Genomic DNA, 27,178 nt, shown 5'->3' with positions numbered 1-27,178 from the left:
GCCCGAGACCTAACTAAAAGCCATTAGACCGTGCCAGTTGGGTGGAAAAATCACCTTCTTATACAGGAATGCTCCAGGGTAAGAGTGGAAAAGGCAGGAGAAGCCCCGGCAGAATTAAAGCTGCTTCTTTGAATTTGCAATTCAACGTGTAAATTCACCCTATTGGTCTCCCTTTATTAATTTGTTAAGTTATTTACTCATCTGGCTGCATCATCAGGGCTTAGTTGTAGCACATGGGATCTTTCGCTGCCTGGGAAGGCTCAGTAGTCGTGGCTCTCAGGCTTAGCTGTTCCTCGGCATGTGGGATCCTAGTTCCCCGACCAGGGATTGAACCCAAGTCCCCTGCCTTGGAAAGCAGACTCTTAACCACTGGACCACCAGAAGTCCCTAGCCTACCTTTATCTTTTCAGAAACCTGTACCAAAGCCCTTGTCTAGGAAGGCATTTACCAAAGTATACGGTCAAATCTGTGATTCCAAAGTCTTGTGGGTGCTCCTCAACTTAGGAAAAAAGTTATGGGTTTAATAAATTAGGAGGTAATGAATAATTAACATTAATACTTCAGTCAGGTCCTCAGGTACTGGTGGGAAACAGACGACACACTCAAAATTAAGGCAGGTTTAGTAAACGACTGAGCAGTGTTTGAGGAAGCCGTAAAGGAGAGGTGAGTAGTCCAGGGCTGGCACCAGTAGGAAGTCATTAACCATCCCAAGGCTTGGGGACTTCCCTGATGGGCCAGTGGTTAAGAATCTGCCTTCCAATGCAAGGGACACAGGTTTGATCCCTGGCCCGGGAACTAAGATCCCACGTGCCTCAGGGCAACTAAACTTGCACACCATCACTGCTGAGGCCGAGTTCTCTAAAGCCCACACCACAACTAGAGAGAAGCCTGTGCAACAAAGAGCCTGGGCGCCACAATGAAGATCTCAGGTGCGGCAACTAAGACCCGAAGTAGCCAAATAAGTATTTTAAAAATAAATAAATAAAAACTATCCATAGGCTTGAAGAGAGGGAGAGAGGAAGGTTACTGTACCAAGAGGGGGACACTGGACAGGACCTATAGCCTTGAATTGAGGAATACAGCAGCCCACGGTCACCAGGCAGAGAGCAGGGGATAAAGTCTCCCACCTCACTCTCCTGCCTCCCCAGGTAAGGCCAAAGGCAAGGGAGTTCACTGATAGAGAAAGTCAAGTCTTCCTCCCAGGGCACACAGCAGAGTGGGGACAATACATGAGGCAGGGTCAGACAAGCAGGGGCAAATGGGAGCTTTCCTGCACAGTCACTTGGCAAGAGGACTTCTTTGAATATTTAATATGTTAATGACCCTACAAAGGAGGCTTTGGAAGGCAATATTCCTAAACTAGCTTACTAGCTTTATCACAAAATTCCATTTTTGAAGGCTTCCTAGAACCAGTGATCAAAGGAAACCAAATTGGGAGGCTTTGTTCGGTGGGATGAAATCCAAACCTCTTCTATCAGTCAACCTCCTTTCAAATGAAAGTGTCAGAAACCAATCTCAAGCTAAACAAAAGGAGAAATTTTGGCTTTCACATAATTTGTGAGTCAGAAAGAGGCTTTGGATTCAGGCAAGGATAGACACAGGAGCTCTCAGGATGGTGAGACCTCTGTCTGTCCCTTCAGCATTCCACTCTGTCCATCACAGCTAAGCTTTATTCTGCATGCTGGCTCTCACCATGAGGTGGGCAGTACCCCTACTGACTGGCCCCCACCATATCCTCCCAGCTCAGCAATATCAGTGAAGTAAAGGCGTCTTTCCCCAAGTTCATATCCCAACCCCATGATGATTCTAAGTGCTTCTGCCTAAGATAGAGCGTCCATCCCTAAACAATATCGGATTATTCACTGAGGTCCTTTGATTGACACTGCTCAGCCCTTGGGAGTTGGGGAGGGTACTGACCCTATTTTCACAGACTCACCAGGACATAGTTCTGCAGAGTTTAGGGAAGAAATAAGATAGAAGGTCATAAAAAGCATGAAAATTTACTACCATCTCAAACTATAGCTACCATGATCTATCATATTTCTCTACTGAATATTCATGGCTTCCCGCAAATCTGGCCTAAAACAATAAGTTCCAATACCCAATGTCCTCCTATATAACCACTCTGATTCAGTCAGACTGATTTACTTGCTGTTTTTTGAAGAAGTGAAGTCGCTCAATTGTGTCCAACTCTTTGTGACCCCACAGACTGTAACCTACCAGGCTCCTCCATCCATGGGATTTTCCAGGCAAGGATACTGGAGTGGGTTGCCATTTCCTTCTCCAGGGGATCTTCCCGACCCAGGGATCGAACCTGGGTCTCCCGCATTGCAGGGAGACTCTTTACCATCTGAGCCACCAGGGAAGAACACACCATAAATTCCCATTGTTCCTCAGCCCTTTCGATTTGAATCCTGCTTCACGGGAATCAAGCCTCAAGGCTGCAATGAAATGTGTCCAAAGTGTCCCAATCTCCTTATTCCAAGCTGTAGATTTTGTTTTCCATCCTCTTAACTCCTACTGCATTAAAATGTCTGCACCATCCATTTGATCTTTATGACCCGCTGCCCTTTCTTGTGTGTGTGTGTATGTATATCCCTTATCCCTGTAGATATAACTAAGCTGTAAACAACTTGAGTTCCATGACATCATTGCCATATCTTCATATACTTTGTATCTACCTTGTCTAGCACACTATAGATGTTAATCAAATATATTTTGCTCGCTATTTCAGAGGTTCAAGGTTAGCATCCCACCACTTCTTGCTTGCTTGCATTTTCATTAATCTTTCACAGCCTCTATGCTAACATGTAGAGTGGCATTGACTAAGTTACCTTAGTCAGGTCCCAGGTCCTTGTCAAGTGGGTCAACAATGTTGATATGGTGGAAAAGAATAGCCCATTAATTCATTTATTCATTCATTTACTCACTCATTCGACACTTAATTGAGAACCTTCTATGAACAACACACTGTGTTAGGTATTGTGGAGCGCATGAAGATAAATACATAGATTGTGCCTTGAGGGTATTCAAAACAATATGGGGAATATAAAATAAGAATAAAATTTCTAAGAGACAAGATAGACTATTGCATGTCAAAACATTTTACCAGTCCTTGTGGAAGGGAATTTGAGAATATCTAGCAATACCTTTACCCCCAACCCAGCAATGCCAATTCTAGGAATTCACCCTAAAAATGGACCTCCATCTATATGAAAAAACAGACGTACAACGTTTTTCAATGTGGCAGTTCTGTAGTAGAAAAATTAGGGAACAACATAACACTCCATCCTTAGAAGACTAGTAGAATAGATTATCTACCTAAAAAGACTAAGGAAGATCATTACATGTTGAGTGAAGTGATTTCCAATATAATATTAAGAGAAAAAGGGAACCAAGGAACAAAAGTATATATGTGGTCGCTTTTGTCTATAAAAGGAAGAAAGATTTTAAATATGTTTTTCCCACGATGAAACACAGAAGGAATGAACTAGAAATTAATTAAAATGGCTACTAATAATGTCTCTCTCCCTCTCTTTTTTTGAAAGAGAGTTCCTGATTTGCCCTGTCCACTGAAAGGGGCTAAAAACAATGACTTCCTGGTAGAAATGAGCAAATCTAACACTCAGATTTTTTTTTTTCTAATTACCACTCTCCGATAAAAAGAACCAGGGTTTCTTGAGAAATGGCTCATTTCAAGTCTGTACAATAGAAGTTTAAGGTAAACATGGAACATCTAGTAGTTCCATAAAGCAAAGAAATACTCAAACTTTAATGGGGTTAAGGTCAAAATACCATAGGAATGAACTTCAGGGTTTCCTGAATACATTCATTAAGCACAGAACACACAAATAAAGTGTAAAAAAGCAAATGGAATATAACATTTTGAGTAAGAGGGTGGGACGAATTGAGAGAGTAATGTTGACATATACACACCACCGTGTTCTTTTAAATAGTATATTGCTATTTTCAAATAGACTCATTAACAGTTGATTTTTTCCCTCTACACATTAAGAAACAGCAACTTCTACTCTATCCATGTGCAAGTCGTTACTTCCAATTTCAGCACTTTATCATGTTGAATATTTACTGAGTTCTCCAATAAATCATGGAGCTTGTAAATACTGTCACAAGAAAACAAATTTATAAACTCATGTTATCACAGAGATTCCTGGAGCGTTCTGCTGTGTGGAGAACCCATCTCATCAGTCACTCAGGAATGTTATATATAAGATTTACAGCCCTTGAAAATGGAGCTTTAGAGGTTTTCATATGTATCCATCCATTATAGCTGTACAGATGGTGCTGTTGGCTGAGTGGCAAGGTGCGTGGGGACCCAAAGGCACTCTCCTGGTGTCTGCAGAGGTCAACGTGTGTGCTTGTGAACAGAGTAGGAGAAGAGAATGCAGCCAAATTTGAGGTCTGACCCTTCAATCAGCATGGATCCTGTTCAACAGAGGAGTGTGGCAATACACTGTCTTCAAGGTTTTAGATTGATCAGTGCCCCTTTGAGAACATTAGCTGCACGGTGACTGTGACCACTGTAACTGAGCCCACCCATGAGGTAAACGGCTCTAAGATCTCCCGTAGCAGAGGTGGGTCATCCACCAGGGCTCTTCTAGATCTTTCCCACAGAAATATGGGCTTTCACCTCTGTGCGCCTGTTTCCTCCCTGGGAAATGTAGGACAGCACTTGCAGGAGGAAATAGTTGCTTCTCCTTTTTCTGCTTCACTTTTAAAAAAAGTCGGGGGCGGGGGCGGGGTATCAGTTCAGTTCAGTTCAGTTGCTCAGTCGTGTCTGACTCTTTGCCACCCCATGGACTGCAGAACGCCAGGCTTCCCTGTCTATCATCAACTCCCAGAGCTCACTCAAACTTGTGTCCTTCGAGTCAGTGATGCCATCCAACCATCTCATCCTCTGTCTTCCCCTTCTCCTCCTGCCTTCAATCTTGCCCAGCATCAGGGTCTTTTCCATTGAGTCAGTTCTTTGCATCAGGGGGCCAAAGTATTGGAGTTTCAGCTTCAGCATCAGTCCTTCCAATGAACACCCAGGGCTGACCTCCTTTAGGATGGACTGGTTGGCTCTCCTTGCAGTCCAAGGGACTCTCAAGAGTCTTCTCCAACACCACAGTTCAAAAGCATCAATTCTTCAGCACTCAGCTTTCTTTATAGTCCAAGTCTCACATCCATACATGACCACTGGAAAAGCCATCGCTTCGACTAGACGGACCTTTGTTGGCAAAGTAATGTCTCTGCTTTTTAATATGCTATTTACATTGGTCATAGCTTTTCTTCCAAGGAGTGGGGGGTTGGGGGGAAGTATAGTTGCTTTAAAATGTTGCATTAGTTTCTGCAATATAAAGAAGTGATTCAGTTATATGTGTACATATATCCCTTCTCTCTTGAGCCTCCTCCCAACCCACCTCCCCATCCTACCTCTCTAAAATCATCAGAGTGCCGAGCCAAGCTCCCTATGCTATACAGCAGGTTCCCACTAGTGATCTATTTTACACATAGTAGTGTATATATGTCAATCTTAATCTCCCAGTTCATCCCACCCACACCTACCTTCTCTATGTCCAAATGTCTGTTCTATATGTCTGTGTCGCTATACCTGCCTGGCAAAAAGGTTCATCAGTACCATTTTTCTAGATTCCACATACATGCATTAATAGACTATATTTGTCTTTCTCTTTCTGACTTATTTCACTCTGTATGACAAACTCTAGGTCTGTCCACATCTCGATGAATGGATGTGGTACTTTATATACAGAGGAATATAAAATGGAATGAAATTCAGTCATTTGTAGAGATCTGCTTCACTTCTTAACCCATCACTCTCTTTGATAAGATACACACTCTTCTTTCTTTCAGATTGTTATTGAACGACAGTGCACAAATCTAATCTTTAAAGTCTAGCTTATTTAAAGTCCCTGGGGAATACTTAGGATTGGAGGAAAGCAAGTGGCAAATCCTCAAAAAACAGGAATAATTACAACATTATTGACTTATTCTGTAAACTTGCATCTTATTGCACTTATCATGAGGCTGGAGTGAACAGCTGTCTTTTTCATTTAATTTTCAAAAGCAGAAACTAGTTCATTCTTTCCCAGGATGGCAAGTTGTTGATCAGGAGATGACAGTCGCCCTGACAAGTGAGCTGAGCTTTCTTCCTGTTGCCCTCTGTTGCCAGGATATTTCCTTTGGGTTTGGGGCAACCATCCCCAGCTTGCTTGTCTTTCCCCTCTTCCTACATGACACAGTGACTTAACAACCTCCAAGGGGGAGTTTGGGAGGAGTTGAGAGTGTTTAAATGGGGCTTTGTACTCATAATTCATATCCATTAGCCTTACATAGATGATGGATGGCACTAAATATATCCAATTTTTGAGGCTTGATATTTGCTAACTATAACTATAGCCAAGGCCCTTTGGCTCTCACTGAAGGGGAAACTTAAGCTATTAACTGAGATTAAGTGACTCATTTTGAGGTCAAACAGTAAATCTGGGATAGACCGGGAATTAGAACCACAGCTCCAAAGAGCTACAAAAACAAAGACTTAAAGAGGCGGGGAAAAGGATACAACTTAGGAGGATGACCCTTTCTCCTCCGGCTACAGTGACAGACAACCCTGGCTCTGGATTATTCGCAGGGATTCATAACTCTTTTCGACCCTCAATAACGAATTCGAGTGTCACTCACACATCTTTGCGAGACAGTTCTGTGCCCTGCTCTAGAAGAAAACGGAAATGGATTGAAATGGCTCGCCGACCCCCTCCCACTCTGCTGTCTGCGGTGTGTGGATATAGTTCAGTTTATTTCAGCAAGAATTTATTCAGCACACACTGAGTGCCAAGCATGGTGTCCATCCTCTAAATGAATATCGGGGAATGGAAACAAGACCCAATTCCCACAGGAACTCGGGGTCCAGCGATCTATTCACTTACTGCCTTAAGTGATTATTTGTACCCTTCTCTTTCTGACTAGCAAAACTACAAGAAGAACACAAATTAGACTTTAACTGAAAAGTATCAAGAACACACAATGTTCTTGAAGACACAACTGGTTATTTTTCATTCAACCAGATGAAGCAGTGAATGCCAGCACAGTGACATCGGCGGCTGCCCTTCAGTTGTAGACTTGGAAAGCGGATCCGAAATCCTCCAGTGAAATGTTTTGGCAGGCATTTCATCCAGATATTATTAACAACAAAACGAAAACAACCCATGCATCAATTCTGTGTCCCAGGGAGGTCCCTGATGGGAATGTTAGCAACTGCAGCTTCGAATGTTCCTGCCCCACGAAATCTCATTTCCCAATCAGTCATAATCTTTTAAGTAGCTTTTCTGTTTGAGGATAAATAAAGCATATGCATGTCCTTGTCCAGCCACTTCTTGCATTTTTCAGTAGTGTGACATTCTGGGGGGTTATGACTGACCCATGACTCAATGACATACGGACAGTCTCAACAGGGAAAAGGCTGTTTGGCAAAAACATCACACAAGTACACAACCCACTGGAGATGAAAAAGAGCATGATAAGGGCAGTCCATTCATGCAACAAATCATGAGTACTCCGCTAGACCTACATCTTAGACTAATGACTCCATCTCTTAGAGCCTCAGTTTTTCTCATCTGTGAAATGGGAATAATGATATCTACTTCAAAGGATGGCGCTGGGGATTCAGGACAGCAACCAGGTGAAAGTTCACAGCCCAGGGCCCACCCAGGGGAGGTGCTCAGTGAATCTGGATTTCCTTCACTGCTAGGGGAGAAGAGGAAAATGTGTGTTTTCTTCAAGTTGCCTACTTCACCTCTGCCCTCTTCATCTTTAATAGCTGCAATCTTGGGGTCTTCGTTAGAGACAAGACAGATAGAGGGCATTGCTTGGGACTGCCTTCACGTTTCTGTCTTGTGACCCCTCCTCAATGTATCCTCTTCCTTACTTCAGTGGTCTCAAGAGTATCACTATCTTTCCCTTCTGTGAGTTAACCCAAAAGTCACTCAGCCCATTCCTTGACAGTTCCTGAAAACATCTTGCTATCCAAAACTTTCTCTTCCTGTCCTCGGGCATTGTACTTTCTGCATATAAACAAACTTGACTTTCTTCTTGGCCTGAGCCCCCTGTGTCCATGGGTCTCTCTCTCTTTGATATCAAAGCCAAGCCAAGGATGGAAGATGGCTCCCTCTGTTCACTTTCTCAACTACCATTCACTTCTCAAGCCCTCCTCCTCTGACTTCTGTCTTCCCCACACCACAGAGACCGCTCTTGTCAAAGTCATCAGTCATTTCCAAGCCTATTGAATATCTTTTCATCTTTTTTTAATGGTTTCTTTAAAAAAATATGTATCTTTGGCTGCACGCAGGCTTTCTCTAGTTGCGACAAGAGGGGGGCTCCTCTCCAGTAGCAGTATGAGCCCTTCTCATTGCAGTGACTTCTCTAGTTGTGGAACACAGGCTTAGCTGCCTTGTGGCACGTGGAATCTTCCCAGACCAGAGACCAAACCTGCATCCCCTGCACTGGCTGGTAGATTCCTAACTAATGGACCACGAGGGAAGTCCAGTATATTTTTTTCACTTCATTCTTCATGGCTCTTAATGACTTTTGAAACTGTTTTCCTTCTTAAAACTGCTGCTCCCCTGGCTTTGTGGTGTGAGATTCTGGTCCTTCTCCTCTTTTCCTGGATGCTATTGCCTACTCTAGGGGCTCCTCATCCATTATGCCTGATGATAATAGCCAGGTTTTTTTTTTTTTTAACCTTTTATTGGAGTGTAGTTGTTTCACAATGTTGTGTTAGTTTCAGGTGTACAGCAGAGCATAGTGATTAAGTTATACATATTCTCATTTTTATTCAGATTCTTTTCCAATATAGGCTAACAACTTTTACAGAGACCTCAATATATAAAAGTAGTTTTCTAACTACTTTCACAACAAACCTTTAACAAGTATGAATATCCCCCCTCTCCTTTTACACACAAGGAAAGAGGCGCTTAGAAGGCCTAAGCAATCTGCCTAGAGGGTCATGCTAATAATAAGTGGTCACTTGTTCTTGTTTAGTCACTAAGTCATGTCCTATTCTTTGCGACCCCATGGACTGTAGCCTGCTAGGCTCCTCTGTCCATGGGATTTCCCAGGCGAGAATACTGGAGTGGGCTGCCATTTCCTAGCCTTATTCAAACCCAGGCAGCCTAGCCCCAGAGCCCCTCTTATCACTACCTAAAGGTTAGTATTCTCTGTAACCCTTTCTTTCATTTTAACATTTCAATGATTTTTTTTTTACCCCTCATTCTGTAGGTTCTCCCAGATATGTCTAATTCACTCCCATTCTTTTAATAATTACTTACCTGTATATTGGAGAAGGAAATGGTAATTCACTCCAGTATTCTTGCCTGGAGAATTCCATGGACAGAGGAGCTTAAAGAGTTGGACACGACTGAAGCGACTTAGCATGCACATATATTGATGACTCCTAGGTTGCTGCAGGACCTCCAAGAAGCACACACTCAGATGGAATTAGATGTGCAGTAAATCTGTTCGAAGAAATGCCTGTAAGGGTTAAAGGAGAGAGGGAGAGCCTTAGGCCTTCATGCTGATGGACTTCAATGAAAGAATAAGAAGGAAGGAGGTTGGGTAGGAAGAGCCTAAGCTTCCAGTAAAGCCCCGAGGAAGTCTGTGTTAGAGAAGCCTGCAGGCCATGGCCAGGTTTGGTCAATGGGAGCTGCCCCGGGAGAGTGGAGGGGTATGAACACTGTCCCTCCTGAAGGTGAAGGAGCAGAGGGCAGTCTGCCAGCCTAGGTTCCCATTCTCTTGATGGGAAATCTGAGCAGTACAGATTTCCAGATCACTGCCAAGCCCCAGTCCCCAATTTCTGTCCTATTCTTGTTTCTTTTTGTTTTTATTTTACTTTTGGCCACACCATGCAACATGTGGGATCTTAGTTCCCAGACCAGGGATCAAACCTGTGCCCCCTGTGTTGGAAGTGTGGAGTCTTAACCTCTGGACTTCCAGAGAAGTCCCCTAACCTGTCTTTGAACTTCAGTCTTAACCCCACCTGCTTGCCTTCTGTGTCCATCCTTCCCCCCATGGCATCTCAAACTGAGCACATCCAACACTGAACTCCTTGGAGGGCCTCGTCCTTTTCATATTCTCTACACCCCCTGCTTCAGTGTGGTCCTACCATCCACTCATCATCCAAGTCACCCCCTTCCTTTCCCTCACGTCTGCATGTACAACCAGGAACCAAGTTCTGTGCATTTTAGGTCCTACATTTCTGTTAAATTCGTGGGTCAGTTCTCTCCAGATCTACTGCTGCTGCCTTTGTTTAGACCCTCAACCCTCTGTGTTATAAGATCTTTATATCTTGCTGGTCTCCTCGTCTCCACCATCTTCCCATGACGCTGCCAACAGAGCAAGCTTCCTCCACAAAACTGACCTCATGGGGAGAGGAGAGAGGGGGATGAATCGAGAGAGCAGCATGGAAACAAATACATGACCATGTGTGAAGTTACAGCCATGAGAATTTGCTGTGTGACACAGGCGGCTCAACCCAGTGCTCTGTGACAACCTAGAGGGGTGCGATGGGGTGGGAGAGGGGAGGGGGGTTCACGAGGGAGGGGATGGGCGGCTGATTCATGCCGATGTATGGCGGAAACCAGCACAATACTGCAAAGCAATTATCCTCCGATGAAAAATTAAGAGAAAAAAACTGATCTCATGACCTAATCATCTCCACGTGACATAGTGCAGTTTAAAGCTGAGCTCTGAGTACTTCAAGAGTTCAGACAGGTGATGATGGGCCTCTGTTGGAAATACAAGGAAGCCTTTCTAGACGAAGTCATCTGAAGAAAAAAAAAAATCACAGAGTAGATGACCAGTCCCTGGTTTTCTTTGTTGAATATTTATTGATTTAGCTGTGCCAGGTCTTAGTTGTGGCACCCAGGATCTTCACTGCACCGTGGGGAATCTTTCCTTATGCCCACAGACTGGTTGTGGTGTGCAGGTGTGCAGGCTTAGTTGCCCCGGGGCATGTGGGACCTTTCTTCCCTGACCATGGATTGAACCCACGTCCTCCATACTGCAAGGCGGATTCTCAACCACTCGACCACCAAGGAAGTCCTCACCAGTCCCCGTTGAACTAGATAATTATTCACTCGGTCATGGCTGCTCATGGCCAAGAAAAGTCTAGTCGGAAAGAAGTTTCATGCTGCTATGAAAACAGTGATTTGTTGACGACAAAGAAGGAACTCTTCATTTTCCCTGAAATGTGAGGATCTTAAGGTTTGGGATTTCTGTCTTTCAAGTACAGTTGACATTGACACGTATCTGTTGGCTGGCCTTCAAGTTCAGCCACGGCCTTTGCCCTGGTGCCCCCTGACCTTGCCTCACACCTCCCATCTCCTTTTAACTTGAGAGGCAGAGGCATTCTCACTTCTCTTCAGGGAGGGATTGTTTCTTGTCTCTTCAAAGAGAAACTAGAGAAGGCCAACAGTGTGGGCCTCTCCTGCAGGTACAGTGAATTCTAGATGAGTCTGAGAAACAGCGGAGTCGATTTCAGTTTTCAAGGATATCAAAGAACTTTAGGAAAGCACCCAAATTTGGGGTATTTTGAGTTCAATTTCTGGACATGTCAATAGAGATATGACTACAAAATGCTCTGAAGGACAGTAGATATTTTGCTCAGTAAACTGACTTGTGAAAGTTTAATCAGCTAATTTATCCTTCCTCCACCTCAGCCTATCCAGGATGTAGAAATGAACATTTTCTTTCTTTCAGAAGAAATTTACTCCACATGCTCTGTGAGACAATGTGAGAGAAACTATAGTAGATCAGATAAACTGATCCATAAGAAGATGCTGTCAGCTACAAATGATACCTTTTAATTGTGATACCTAAACATAATTTCCCTAGAAGATATCATTTTACTTAAAAATTATTTATTGATGTATTTGGCTGAAATATATATATATTATATATATATTTGGCTAAAATATAATATATATTTATATATTTAGTTGTGCATTTGAACTCTTAGCTGCAGTATGTTGGATCCAGTTCCCCCGAGCAGGGACCGAACCCAGGCTCCCTGCATTGGGAGTGGGGAGTCTTAGTCACTGGACAACCAGGGAAGTCCCCAAGGAGGTCATTTTAGTAACAGTTTTATACTTGCTTTGTATGAGTGTTTACTTTCTAAAGGCAATGATGCCATTGCCATCCTTTTGCCTATAGGAGAGGAGGGGCAGCAGGAGAAAGACAACTTAAGGAAAAGGTTGTGGAAATGGATCCCATGGTTTGGGCAGATGATTAACTGCCTCTGCAGAGGCAGCCCTGAGGGCTACAAAAGCCCTTCCTCAATTTAAGACTTTCCCCGTTTCCCTCCTGATTGTTGAAATCTGATCTTTGTTTCATAGTCATACATCAGTAGTTTGATAACTTTAATTTGTTGACTGTAATTTTCTACCATATTCAAAACTAGAGAAGCAGGTAAAAGCTCTAGGCCAGGTTTGCCTTTCTTTGCCGGTCTTTATCTTCATGTGTTAAGGTGGAAAGAACAAGAGCTGGGAAAGAATCCCCAGAGAACTCAGACCATGGAGAAGAGAGGAGACGCAACTGCCTCCTTTGGGGGCCATTGATGCTTTTGAACTGTGGTGTTGGAGAAGACTCTTGAGAGTCCCTTGAACTGCAAGGAGATCCAACCAGTCCATTCTGAAGGAGATCAGCCCTGGGATTTCTTTGGAAGGAATGATGCTAAAGCTGAAACTCCAGTACTTTGGCCACCTCATGCGAGGAGTTGACTCATTGGAAAAGACTCTGATGCTGGGAGGGATTGGGGGCAGGAGGAGAAGGGGACAACAGAGGATGAGATGGCTGGATGGCATCACGGACTCGATGGACATGAGTCTGAGTGAACTCCAGGAGTTGGTGATGGACAGGGAGGCCTGGCGTGCTGCAGTTCATGGGGTCGCAAAGAGTCGGACATGGCTGAGCGACTGAACTGAACTGAATTGAACATCATCTTTTGGAGTACTGGATTAACCCTAGTATAAAGGGGCATTTTCCCGGTTAAACCAAACTCTCGGTTTTCTATTGGGTTGGCCCAAAAGTTCATTTGGGCTTTTCCATAAGACGTTACAGGAACACCTGAACAGAGTTTTTGGTCAATTCAACATGATCCTGGGTGTCAGGATCAGTTGTGAAATGTGTGTCACAAACACATTACTAATAATAAAGTGGTAGAGTTTTCTTAGTAGCAATGGTTATTATTGCTCCAGAAATGTGAGTGGATTAAGGGTTAGCCTTTATGTTCTTCGCAGCACTGTTTATAATAGCCAGGACATGGAAGCAACCTAGATGTCCATCAGCAGATGAATGGATAAGAAAGCTGTGGTACATATACACAATGGAGTATTACTCAGCCATTAAAAAGAATACATTTGAATCAGTTCTACTGAGGTGGATGAAACTGGAGCCGATTATACAGAGTGAAGTAAGCCAGAAAGAAAAACACCAATACAGTATACTAAAGCATATATATGGAATTTAGAAAGATGGTAACGATAACCCTGTATGCGAGACAGCAAAAGAGACCCAGATGTATAGAACAGTCTTTTGGACTCTGTGGGAGAGGGAGAGGGTGGGATGATTTGGGAGAATGGCATTGAAACATGTATAATATCATATAGGAAACGAATCACCAGTCTAGGTTCGATGCAGGATACAGGATGCTTGGGGCTGGTGCACTAGGATGACCCAGAGAGATGGTGCTGGGAGGGAGGTGGTGGTGGGGGTGTTCAGTATTGGGAACACATGTACACCCATGGCAGATTCGTGTTGATGTATGGCAAAACCAATACAGTATTATAAAGTAAAATAAAAAATAAAAATAATAAAAAATGTCTTCCTCACTCAGGTCCATTCTAACACGTTTTCCTGGGGGAGAAGCTGAGGGAGGGAGATTACTAATGAGTTACTAATGAGACACAGGGATCACTCTATGGCAGCTCCAGCGGTTCGTGCCCAAGGACCTCCTTTGTGTTGGGTGCCCTGACTAGATAGGCTGAGAAATACTGGTCCCAGAACCATCTCTCAGGGAGACCTCTGGGCCTCTAAGTTGGTGCATGACTGTGCTTGCACACGGCATCTTTCTCCCCTCTTCCTTCCCACCTTGCAGTTCAACCCCAGGTACTAACACAACACAGTGTTTGCTTGGTTCTTACATGTCACATGGGCTTCCTCTGAAACCTTTCGTAGAGTTCTCATGGACCAAGCTGCTCCCTCCAATTTTTCCAGCTCTGCCATCACAGCTCCAAGCATCTACGGAGGAATGGGGAAACAGACTCCATCACCCACCCATCTGTTAAAAAATCCACCAGTCTTGGGTACATAGCACACTAAGAAAATTGGCTGTGTTTTTCTTTTTTTCAAGTCATCAGCATTTAAAGCCCACCTCTGCTGTTTAATTTCTGTGTGACCTTGGAAACTTTTTAACCTCTCCAAGGCTCAGTTTTTCTCACCTGGAAAAAGGGAATACAATAGGGTTGTTGTAAGTATTATGTTAAGATGATGTTATTTGGAGGAAAAACTTCCTCTTCCAACTTGAGTTCAGCTTGTCAGGAGAAACACAAAGCTTACTTACGTTCAGTGGAGGTTTTAAATGAAATGACTCCCAGAGCAGGGAGAGATAGGAGTGTATATACGAAGTAAATGGGAGAGGGAGGGAAGAGAAAGAGGTTCTGTGGAAGAACAAAGGGAAGGCCTGACAGTTTCAGATAAAGTTTGTTAAGCAGTTACTCATCCCAGTGATGATTAGTCTCCTTTCCGGCTGTAAGTCTCCTGGACAGGGAATTGATGACAGCTGTATGTTTCAAGAGTGCTGGCTAAGTCCCTAAAAGAAGCTTAGGGAAGGTTACTTTCTGTGGCTGCTATTTGTTCAGATGTTTTTAGCTTAAAATAATCTTTACGCTATTGAGGCACATATTGGATTCCTTCGCTGAAAGACACAGGGTGTATCTAGGTGTTGTTACAGGAGAGGTGAATCTTTCAGAGTTCAGAGACATTACTCAAAAGAAACATCACCCTTGGGGGTCAATGGCTCCCTGCTGGGCACTGAGGAAGAGGTACCATAGAAATCCTAACAGCGAAGGCAGCAATGAAAAGAAGTGCTCTTCTTCTCTCAAGGGGAGAAAAGAAATCCCCACTCTCCACTCTTAGACCACAAACACAGATGACGGGTTCCTGCCTCCACATAGGAACGGCCTCTTCTTTGATCCTCAGCACAAGAAAACTCAAGCTGAATAAAAATCATTTTCCTTCTGAAGCTTTTGCTCCTGGCATCTGTTGTTGTTCAGTCACTCAGTCGTGTCCAACTCTTTGCCACCCCATGAACTGCAACACTCCAGGCTTCCCTGTCCTTCACCATCTCCGGGAGCTTGCTCAAACTCATGTCCATTGAGTTGGTGATATCATCCAACCATCTCGCCTTCTGTCATCCCTTCTCCTCCTGCCTCCAATCTTTCCCAGCATCAGGGTCTTTTCCAGTGATTCGGCTCTTTGCATCAGGTGGCCAAAGTATTGGAGCTTCAGTTTTAGCATCAGTTCTTCCAGTGAATATACAGGATTGATTTCCTTTAGGATGGACTGGTTGGATCTCCTTGCAGTCTAAGGGACTCTCAAGAGTCTTCTCCAATACCGCAGTTCAAAAGCATCAGTTCTTTTGTGCTCAGCTTTCTTTATGGTCCAATTCTCACATTCATACACGACTACTGGAAAAACCATAGATTTGACTAGATGGACCTTTGTTGGCAAAGTAATGTCTCTGTTTTTTAATATGCTATCTAGGTTTGTAACCAATTTTCTTCCAAGGAATGTCTTTTAATTTCATGGCTGCAGTCACCAACTACAGTGATTTTGGAGCCCAAGAAAATTAAGTCTGTCACTGTTTCCATTGTTTCCCCATCTATTTGTCATGAAGTGATAGAAGCGGATGCCATGATCTTAGTTTTTCAAATGTTGAGTTTTAAGCCAGCAATTTCACTCTCCTCTTTCACCTTCATCAAGAGGCTCTTTAGTTCCTCTTTGCTTTCTGTCATAAAGGTGGCGTCATCTGCATATCTGAGGTTGTTGATATTTCTCCTGGCAATCTTGATTCCAGCTTGTGCTTCATCCAGCTTGGCATTTTGCATGATGTACTCTGCATATAAGTTAAATAAGCAGAGTGACAATATACAGCTTTGACATACTTCTTTCCCAGTTGAGGGCTTCCCTTGTGGCTCAGCTGGTAAAGAATCCACCTGCAATGTGGGAGACCTGGGTTCGATCCCTGGGTTGGGAAGATTCCCTGGAGAAAGGAAAAGCTACCCACTCCAGTATTCTGGCCTAGAGAATTCCATGGACTGTATAGTCCACGGGGTCGCAAAGAGTCAGACACGACTGAGCGACTTTCCCTCACTGAGAGATGGTCAAAATGAGGCAAGGGATGTGGGAGAGGGCTTATAGAGTCAAGGCAGAAATTACAATCACTTAACGAGGACCAGGGCTTCCCAGGTGGCTCAGATGATAGAGAATCTGCCTGCAATTCGGGAGACACAGGTTCAATCCCTGGGTTGCGAAGATTCCCTGGAGAAGGAAATGGCAACCCACTCCAGTATTCTTGCCCGGAGAATCCCCATGGACAGAGGAGCCTGGTGGGCTACAGTCCATGGGGTCACAAGGAGTCACACCTGACTGAGTGACTAAACAACAACATCGAGGAACAGATGAAAATCTACATGCAGGTGTGTGTATTTTTAAGTCCAAGGACACAGACTGCATCAAAGTAAATAGCTTTATATAAAGGTATGATTTGGTCTCAAGGTATTTTAAGCCCTGATAAGAAAAATCTTTAAAAATAAGAGATAAATCTCTACTTGGCTTGTTAGAGAAAAGAATAGTGGAATACTTCATATAGCATAGATTTTCATGATTTTTAATTCCATTTTTTTTGGGGGGGTCTAATTCCATTCTATTTGTGGTACATGTAACTCTAGGAGTGAAAACTCATTAGAAAATTTTATGTAATACATAATTGCATTGACGATGGCTATACCAAAAGAGACTGACTCCCAGTGAGAATATTTTTTAATTTTACTATTTTATTAAGGATTTATTAATTGCATGTATTACAAAGGGGGCTGCTCCAAACCTATGAATATTATTCTTATATAATTGTGCAAATTATACAAATGATTTATGCAAAATAATTCAAAATGGCTAAATCTGAAAGTTTAATTTGGAACATATGACCAATATTTTCTTTGGTAAGGTATATTTTCCCTCCCCCAGGCCAAGTGGTACTTAAACAAGAAATAAGGGGAGTAAGGTACACTGGAGGTTAGAAAATAAAGTTTAATTTTCATTTTATTTATTTATTTACTAATTTTTAAATTTTTGGCCCTGCCCTATGGCATGTGGAATCTTAGTGCCCCAGCCAGGGAAACCAGAGTTGCCCAAAATAAAAATACATAAAACAAATAATAAAGAAATAAATACATAACGTTTTTATTAAATCTGAATTTTCAAAATTATTGAAAACCATATCTGTTTCCTTTTTTTTTAATTTTTATTTTTACTTTATTTTACTTTACAATACTGTATTGGTTTTGCCATACATTGACATGAATCTGCCACGGGTGTACATGAGTTCCCATATCTGTTTTCTATATCCATTCATTGTGTCATTCAGTGACTGTTCCATTACCTTTTACTATGGTCTTGTGGTGAAGGACATAATGAAACAGAATACCCAGCAGTGACTTAGTTCTTCAGCATTTGGCGAGAGCTGTACACACACTAGTTGAGGCCCACAAGAGTTCGCTGAAATGACTATTATCATTCCCATTTTACCAATAACAAATCTTAGGCTCAAAATGATTGTCCAAATGTCCATAACCTGATTCCAAGTCCAGGGTTCTTTCCACCAAAACATGAACTGTATCTTACCCTTGTACCTTGTCTTTAGATCTCAAGTCTGGGAGAGGAGGTATCCATACATTTAAAAGGAAAAAAATAAGATTTAGACAGCAATGCAAATTAGGGATTTGGAAAATATTACGGGGTAGTAAGTGCTTAAATGCCTAATGTGCAAGGCAGAAAGCGAGGATCACTCAGGAGGAACATATCACTCTTGATGGAGAAAGCAGAGTGTATGTTTATTACATGTGGAAAATAATCTTTACCACACAAGGACTAAGAGCCTGTATGTTGAATCTGATGTAATCATATACAAACTATTGTTAACTTCAAACAAGCAAAAAATACATAAATCAAATCCATGTTTCTTATCAGATCTGTGGTACCTACTTTTGGCACCTGTAAATAATTCTAAGTGTGAAAAGCTTTGATAAACCAACTTCATTTGAAAAGCAAAAACATATAGATGGTGAGACTATCAGAGGAAAAAGATTTAGGGTGATCTCAATTTGCCCCAATATCCACTGAAGTGAAGGAAATGGGTTAACAACAGATACTTACCTTTACTAATCCACAGAATTCATGATATGTACTCAGTCCCTTTAAAACTCTCTGTTTCAGTAGTCAGTATCCACTGCTGCTGCTGCTGCTGCTGCTAAGTCGCTTCAGTCGTGTCCGACTCTGTGCGACCCCCATAGACGGCACCCCAACAAGGCTCCCCCAGCCCTGGGATTTTCCAAGCAAGAACACTGGAGTGGGTTGCCATTTCCTTCTCCAATGCATGAAAGTGAAAAGTGAAAGGGAAATCGCTCAGGCATGTCCGACTGTTTGCGGACATTTTGCCTACACCCTCAACTAATTCATCATTTGAACTGATCCAGGGACATATTCCAGGGAGAACTGTAGGGCTGCTGCTGCTAAGTCACTTCAGTTGTGTCCGACTCTGTGCGACCCCATAGACGGCAGCCCATCAGGCTCCACCGTCCCTGGGATTCTCCAGGCAAGAACACTGGAGTGGGTTTCCAATGCATGAAAGTGAAAAGTGAAAGTGAAGTCGCTCAGTCATGTCTGACTCTTCGTGACCCCATGGACTGCAGCCCACCAGGCTCCTCTGTCCATGGGATTTTCCAGGCAAGAGTGCTGAAGTGGGGTGTATTTGAATTTTAATTCATTATAAATTAAATTTAAAATTCAGTTTCTCTGTTGCAGTAACCACCTCTGACACTCAGTAGCCATACATGGTGATTGGCTGCCATATTGGACAGTGCAAATATAGGACATGAGTTCATCTTTGCAGGAAGTTCTGCTGAACACGGCTGCTCTAGACTCTGGCAAAGGACAGATTTTGATGAGGATGTAAAATTATTTTTTAAAGGAAAAAGGGGGAAAATAAGGAGTTCTTATTATTATACTTTTGCCTTGTTTTATATAATGGTAGCACTAGAGTTGCTGTATTCATTCATTTTCGAACAAATATTTGCACTTTGCTAGGCATTGTGTAATTGCACCATTTCAGTTCTGCTAGGGATTAGCAGTTGTTTCTCCCAGAACCTAGCACCTAGAGTTGTGCAGGAAAATAGTTCTACTCGATAATCATTTATTGCTGGAACAATGCAGGCCTTCAGACTCCTTCCTTTGTCTTTGTACAGGTCAGGAGTGAGATGAGCAACTCCAGTGCTGAAGATAAGGCAAATTCTTAATTACCTACCCAGTATCTCTTCCCTTCTTCTTTGTGCACAGAATTCCAGTTTTATTACAGTCATGTCCCTAGCCAGGGTGATGGATCAAGACCTTTTTGGGGAGGTCGTGCACTGCACAAAGGTGTCAGGCCCAAAAGTTGAGTGATGGCTGAAAAATAAGTCTTTTTGAAAGTTTACATAAATGTTTTATTAGCCTACTGGCTGTCCTGCCTGAGGCGGTCAGTCTCTCAAATTTTTCAGTCTATCAGCTCTCTTTGCTGATATTTCATTGCATATTCAGTGTACAATACTACCTTCACCCCATTTTCTTTTTCTTTTTTCATCTTTGATGCCTTAAATCATTGTGCTTAATCCAACTCTTGGGTCACTCTTCCCCCCTTCCTCTTTTAATAGACTCTTCTTTCCTGTCTCTCAACAGAAATAGCTTTTCCTCATTATATACAATAATTGCCTATTAAAAAATTAAACTATACATAAAAGTATAAAGGAGAAAGAAAAATACCTGAAATCTAGTTTCTGGGATAACATTAACATTTTGGTGACTTTTTTTTTCATGTTTGTATATACAAGGGATTTTCTGGCTTGTTTTGTCTGCTTCCTCCAGTCTTTTCCCCACATGATAAATTAAGAACCATCTCATTAGAGCCCACTACAAATTTAGTTGTCAGACTTTGCCTGGATGCTTACACTGCTTGGCAATGTTTTAAAATCTGTCGCATTTCCTTTTTACTACATTGGATTAATGGACATCTTCCTAGTTCTCCTCAAGCTCTACCCACTTGGCCGCAAAGAATGAGTCCCTCCTCAACTCCCCTTCACCTTGGCAGACTTCTGTCATGGCCCATGCGTAAAAAAAAAAAAAAAAAAAAAAGATGAAGAGGGGCAAGGAGAAAGGAGGCAAGTCATGGTTACTTTGGGACGGACAGCTGGCACGCTTAGGAAACAGAAGCTGGGAAGGCAAAACGTAACAGACCAGGAAGGCATGTTCACCGAGAAAGGCCAAGTCCGGATGCAAGAGCCAAAAAGGAAGGTTGCAATGGAAGCCAAAGAAGAGCCTTAGAGATTAGTCACCTGAGTGTGGCTCCTGGTTTTGTTTTTGTTTTTTAATTATTTCTTTATTTTTGGCCACGCCAGGTCTTCACTGTTGCATGTGGGCTTTCTCTAGTTGTGGCGAGTGGGGGCTACTCTCTAGGTGCGGTGCACGGGCTTCTTATTGCAGTGGCCTCTGTTGTTACAGAGCACAGGCTCTAGGAGCACGGGCTTAGTTGTTCTGTGGCATGTGGGATCTTCCCAGACCGGGGATCAAACCCCGGTCTCCTGCATTGGCAGCCAGATGACTCCTGTTAACAGGGCATTATGACAACCAACTCCAGGTGCTAAAGTAGCTTGAGGTGTCACGTGGCCCCTGACAGGTTGGAGTTCTGGCCCCCAAAGAACCAGCCCCACATGCACCCTTGGCCACTTGGTCCACTCACTTCACTTGCCCAACTGTGAACCTTGGAAGCAGCTCGTGCCCGCATGAAGGTTAAGCCAGTGCCAGTTTATGTATGATGGCTTGTCTATAGAACTTCTCCTTCCAGGCCGGAGTTGACCAGGGTCCTGCTCTGTCCTGATGAGTTGTTCCCTTGAAGCATTCTTCTTGATATTCCTAAAACCCTCGCCAAGCTCTGGTACTACGTTTATTACCAGAAGCCATGTTCTAAGATGGGAAGGCATCCTATGTTTTGATGCTGTTGTGTAGAAAAGAGAGGGGAACAGAGCCTTTCAGTGTCCTGGCAAGATTGAAAGGCTGCCGGGATGGGTATAGAGGGGAGAGTTGGGGAGAGGATCTGAGGTTCTAGCAGCTTCTTATGTGGACTTTAAAGCAACTGACTCATTTTTCAGCTGCATGTTCATTGTCAAAGCCCAAGGTGCTGTGATTCCAGTTCCTAGGCATTTCAGAGATATTATGCCGTAAGTCAGATCACTTCTAGACTTCCTTCCCTGCTGGTTTCAGGTTCAGTTTTCATGAATTTCCTGAGTCAGTTATGCCTCATCCACCTGCTTAATGGTTTTCAAAATGTTGATGATGTTTGTCTTCGTGGACACATGCCTATCTTTTAAATTTATTTATTTTTAACCTTTTTCTGTCAGTTTTGGGGCTGGGGAAAGTGACTGAAGTAAAATGCCCTTAGTTCATCATCTTAAACCAGAAGTTAGTATGAGAGTATTTGCCAAGGAGAGCAATATTGTAAAAACATTATTTTAAGGAAGCTCAGATCATCTGTAAAATGCAGGACAAATTAGATGGGCAGAAACTTAAGTCACAGAGTTAGGAGGGCCCCACAAAAATCCCAAAGGGAGAAAGTTAAAGGTCTAAACCATGGTTATGGCAAGGAGAATGAAAAGAAAGAGCCAAACCTTTGAAAAAAGAGAAAGGAATTTGTTGACCAATTGACTACAAGAAAGAAAGAGGAGTCCATGTACTTGGGAGAGGATGACTGAAAGAATCCATGGAATTTATGAGAAGGAATAAGGAAGAAGAAGCATGGAACAAGTTTGAGGGGCAGTTCCTGGCTTCTGTTTTTATAATGGTCTAACTGTTGAGAATGAGGAAAAAGTGTATTTTCTCAGAGCAACTAAAATGTAACAGAAATTCTGCCAAAAGTCATCAAACTTGTTAAAGTAATTAGTTAATTTATTTGGTGCTGTGCTGGGTCTTTGTTCCTGTGTGCAGGGTTTCCCTAGTTGTGGCCAGAGGAGGCTACTCTCTGGTAGCTGGAACACATGGACTTAGTTGTCCAGAATCTTCCCTGATCAGGGATCAAACCTGTATTGCCTGCATTGGCATTCAAATTCTTAACCACTGGACTACCAGGGAAGCCCTTAAATTATAGCTTGTTTAAAGATATTTGGAATAGATGTTCAAGAACTTCTAAATGTAACATTGGAAGCAAATGACCTCAGAGGTTCAGGAGGTGATGTCCTCTCTCTCTCCATGGGAAGGTCACATCTTTTTAGGAAAAGGGTTTTTATTCTTTGGAGGGAGTAAATCAGAGGGGTTCTGATTTGGGAGTTACTAGGCATAGTTTCCCTGGAGAAGGAAACGGCAACCCACTCCAGTATTCTTGCCTGGAGAATCCCATGAAGCCTGGCAGGCTACAGTCCATGGGGTTGCAAGAGTTGGAGACAACTGACTAAGCACACACAGGCACAGTTTAAGTTTTAGGGTACTACAAAGTTATTTTAGGGGAATAAGAAGAACTCTGCAGCTTTCTTACCTCACAGGTAGCCAGGCTGTCGTTTTTAGTCAAGAGACCACAAGAGGCTTTTTAAAGAAATCTGGGGACCTCCCTAGTGGTCTAGTGGCTAAGACTCCCTGCTCCCACTGCAGGGGTTCTGGGTTTGATCCCTGGTCAGAGAACTAGATCCCCTATGCCACAATGAAGACTGAAGACCAAGAGGGCTGCAACTAAGACCCAGTGCAGCCAAATAAATTAAAAAAAAAAATTTTTTTTTAAATAAATCTGACTAAGCTAGGAGGAAAAGTCTAAATATACAGACAACAGGAGCTCCCTGTGCCAGTCAAGGATCTCCAGGGAAACATAGAATCAATAGGATATAGGTATATTTGCATTAAGAGGTTTATTTTAAGGGATTGGCCTATGCAATTATGGGGACCAGAAAATCCAGCATCTATAGGGCAGGTCAACAGGCTAGAAAGTGAGGCAGGATTTCTCTGTTACAGTCTTGAAGAAGAATCACTTTTCTTGGGAAACCTGTTTTTTTCCCTCTTAAGGGCTTCAACTGATTGGATGAGGTCCATCCATATGATTGAGAGTAACCTTTAAAATCAACTGACTGTAGATGTTACTCACACCTACAAAATACCTTCACATCATGTCTAGAATAGTGCTTGATGAAACAACTGGGCTAGGCAAATTGACACATAAAACTCAGTCCTCACATTGCCTGAAGCAACTTTCCATCCAGATGGGCCCAACACCAAAGCCCGCCATCAAAAAGGCCCACTTATGGAAGAGGCCTCTCAGTCCCCCTTTCCAAATGTCCCATGCTAAAGAAAGAACAGTCAACCAAGAATCAGTAGACATCTGAGCAAAGTCATTTGTGGAAATAAAAACAATTCAGGCAGAAGGAAAAAACTAAAAAACTATCATGGATATCTTTAGAGAGATAACAGAAGACAAGTCTATCATGAAACAAGAAAGAAGCTACTGGAGAAAAAAATGACTTCAGAGATCAAAAAGAAGCTCATAGAAATTACAAAAATTATAACACAAATGAAAAACTTGGTAAGAGGTTTATAAGATAAAGATAAGGAAATCACTAAGAAAGTAAAACAAAATGACAAAAAGATGGAAAACAGATAAGGGAAAAAGAGAGATCAGTTTGGGGGAACTGATACCTAAATGAGGTTTTCAGAAAGAGAGAACAGAGAAAACGGAGGAGGGGAAAATATCAAAGAAACAATTCAAAGAAGTTTCCAAGCATTAAAGGTCATGAGTTTCCAGATTGAAAAGGTTTACCCAGTTCCGCTCAGGGGTTAAATCTATATCTACACAAAACTACCTCATCATGAAATTGAAGAAAACAGGGAGTAAACCCTGGGTGAGAAGGAGGGACAGATTACATACACATGATTAAAAATCAGGCTGACTTCGGACTTCTCAACAGCATCAGCAGAGAGCAATGGAAAAATGCCTTCAAAGCTCTAACAGGAAAATAATATTTTAACCTGGTATTCTAATCCCAACCAAGGGCGCAAGGATGATATTTTCAGAAATTAAAGTTCTCCACAAATTCACTTCCCAACCATTTTTTCTCAGCAAAGAGTGAAGGATATATTCCTCCCAAATAAAGGAGTAAATAAAGAAAGAGGAGGAAATGAAATTCAGGAATCAAGGAATGAAAGGAAAGAGAGAGGGGCAAAGAATACTCAGGGACATGGTGAGGGGAGATCTCAGAACACAGCCAGAGTAGTCAGTCCAAACTGAATAAGATCAAAGAGTTCTGGGAGAAATGTCTCCAAGAATAAATTGATTGGTGGGACTTCCCTGGTGGTCCAGCGTTTAAGAATCTGCCTTCCAATACAGGGGATACAGGTTTGATCCCTGGTCTGGAAACTAAGGTCCCACATATGTGTGTGTGTGCTTAGTCGTGTCCAATTCTTTGCAACCATGGGACAACTAGGCCTTCACACAGCAACGACTGAGCCTTAGCACTCCAGAGCCTTGCTCTGCAACAGGAGCCCACTCGATGCAATGAAGACCCAGCATGGCAAAAAAATTTTTTGAATTAAAAAAAAAAAGAAATTGATTGAGCACTTAGCATGTTTGAACATATTAAAAGGAGAGTTACACCTCTTGGAACAATTTGGAGACAGAAAACTAAGCAATAAAATAAAAAAAAAAAAACAAACCAAGAAATTATCAAATCCAGGAAAACCAAAAGTTTATTGAAGAAAGTAAAAGCAATCATGTCACCGAGAACTACTCGATTCAATTATAAACAGTATTTACCTAGTTAAAATAATGTAAATATTAAACATTGTTTAACCAAATGACATATTTGTTTAGAGGATTTATATTTGCAGTGCAGGCCAAGAAGTGGGGAAAGAGCTAAACCCTTATCTTGTATAATAAATAGAAATACGGATAATAGGCAACACTGAAAAATCAAGTAATGGTATTTATTTCCATAGCATCCCAATAAGGTTATTTAAAGATTTAAAGATAAATACATTAAAAAAAACAACAACAACAACAACAACCCAAAACAGAAAGTTAAAAGGCTTGTGTCTGGGAGGAAAAAATTAATGGTGGAAACAAGGAATAGATTATTGTTTTTCATTATAAGCTTTGTAGAACTGTTTGATTCTTGTCCTACACACACAATTTTAACAAAAACAAAAACTTAGGAAAAAATTTTCCAGAATAGCATAAAACCCAAACTCCTGGCTATGGAGTCAGAACCCTGGATTCCCCTTACTAGTGTTGCCATTCACCAGCTATGTAACCTTGGGCAAGTTTTCTAAGTTCTCCAAATTCTGTGAAAAGGGGATGGTAATAGTTCTCATGGGCTTCCCAGGTGGCTCTGTGGTAAAGAATCCACCTGCCAAGCGGGAGTTCGATCCCTGCGTCAGGAAGATCCCCTGGAAAAGGAAATGACAATCTGCTCCAATATTCTTGCCTGGGAAATCCCATGGACAGAGGAACCTGGTGGGCTACAGTCCATGGGGTTGCAAAAGAGCTGGACACGACTTAGAGACTACGCAACAACAATTGTTCTCATGGTAACGGTACATACTTACTGATTCACAGCCCTGCTTGTGAACTATGAATGAAATAACCCATGTGACGTCTAAGCACTACGATTGCTACACTTAGTGTGTTGCATAAACTTTGGCTAATTTTTTAGCCATTATCAGGCTGATATCAAAGGCTCTTTGTGTGAATAATCTCTCCCATCTGCTTTTCCAACCTCAAGTTGTATCACTCTTCAATACAAACTCTATGCAAACTCTAAGTGTGGCCTGCAGTGTTCATCGTTTAGGAAATACACCACACTCCTTTCTGCCTCCTTGCTCTTGCTCGTGCAATTGTGTGTTTTCCTATTCCACAACCTATTTTGGTTGAAATAACAATGGAAAAGAAATGCGTTACACCCTGTAAATAACTGGACGATATTTGCATTCATAGGGTGGAAATCTAAGATGTAAATATTTCCTCTAGGGGCTAAAAGCTGAAAGAAGGAGCTCCATTTTTGTTTGAGACATGTTAATCTTGTCATTGCTCAAGGTTGCCATGGTTCCTGTTTTGGTGCTTCCAGGACTTAAGCTTAAACCACTACATCTGAACAAGTGAAAATAACCCTATTCGACTGAGACAGAGAGACAGGCAGGGTGAAACTCTTGGGAGATAGGTCAATGCTGTAACTAAAAATATAAGCCAGGATTTTTGTGTTTCTGTGACACACCAATCCTGGCTGCCCCTGACACTGCCTATTTCTAGCTTTGTGTTTTCCAGGGAATCAAGGAGAAATTTATTTTGTAAACCAGGGAGATTCTTTTCCCTTTCCTGTGGCACAATTTAAATGGAAAAAAAAAAAAGTTACCATTTGCTTCTAGTTTTCTAAACTAGTTGTCTAATTTATTAATATTAGAGTCAATTATTTCATTAGCGAGAGAGAGAGGCCTTCATTAAAAAAATAAAGATAAGCCAATGAAAATAAAGCTATTTGACTTTGGTAAATCATACTCTTCTGTCCACTTCACAATCATTTTCAAATTCACAGTCATAGACAGAACTGTTCCTTGAACAGAAATGAAAATCGTGTTTTTATGACACTCGCTAAGAAATGGCAACCCACTCTAGTAATCTTGCCTGGAGAATCCCAAGGACAGAGGAGCCTGGCAGGCTATAGTCCATGGGGGTCACAATGACTGAGCAACTAACACTAACACAACAAGTCATTTCTGATGACATTTAAGTACTTTCTTAGAGACTTTTGGTTGCTGCTGTATACAGGAAATAAAC

General features: G+C 42.2%; 1 long non-coding RNA gene across 1 annotated transcript; it reads right to left on the bottom strand.

Moving 5' to 3' along the window:
- Positions 1 to 88: 88 nt before the first annotated feature.
- On the bottom strand, positions 89 to 27,178 carry LOC120883196. Its single transcript, XR_005725711.1, has 4 exons — positions 27,168 to 27,178; positions 26,306 to 26,318; positions 8,453 to 8,457; positions 89 to 159 (listed from the first exon to the last, which is right to left on the bottom strand). It is a non-coding gene; the product is annotated as an uncharacterized LOC120883196 (long non-coding RNA).

Source organism: Oryx dammah, unplaced genomic scaffold, assembly GCF_014754425.2.
Source record: "Oryx dammah isolate SB20612 unplaced genomic scaffold, SCBI_Odam_1.1 HiC_scaffold_24, whole genome shotgun sequence".
NCBI lineage: Eukaryota > Metazoa > Chordata > Mammalia > Artiodactyla > Bovidae > Oryx > Oryx dammah.
This window is presented reverse-complemented; position numbering and strand designations above follow the sequence as displayed.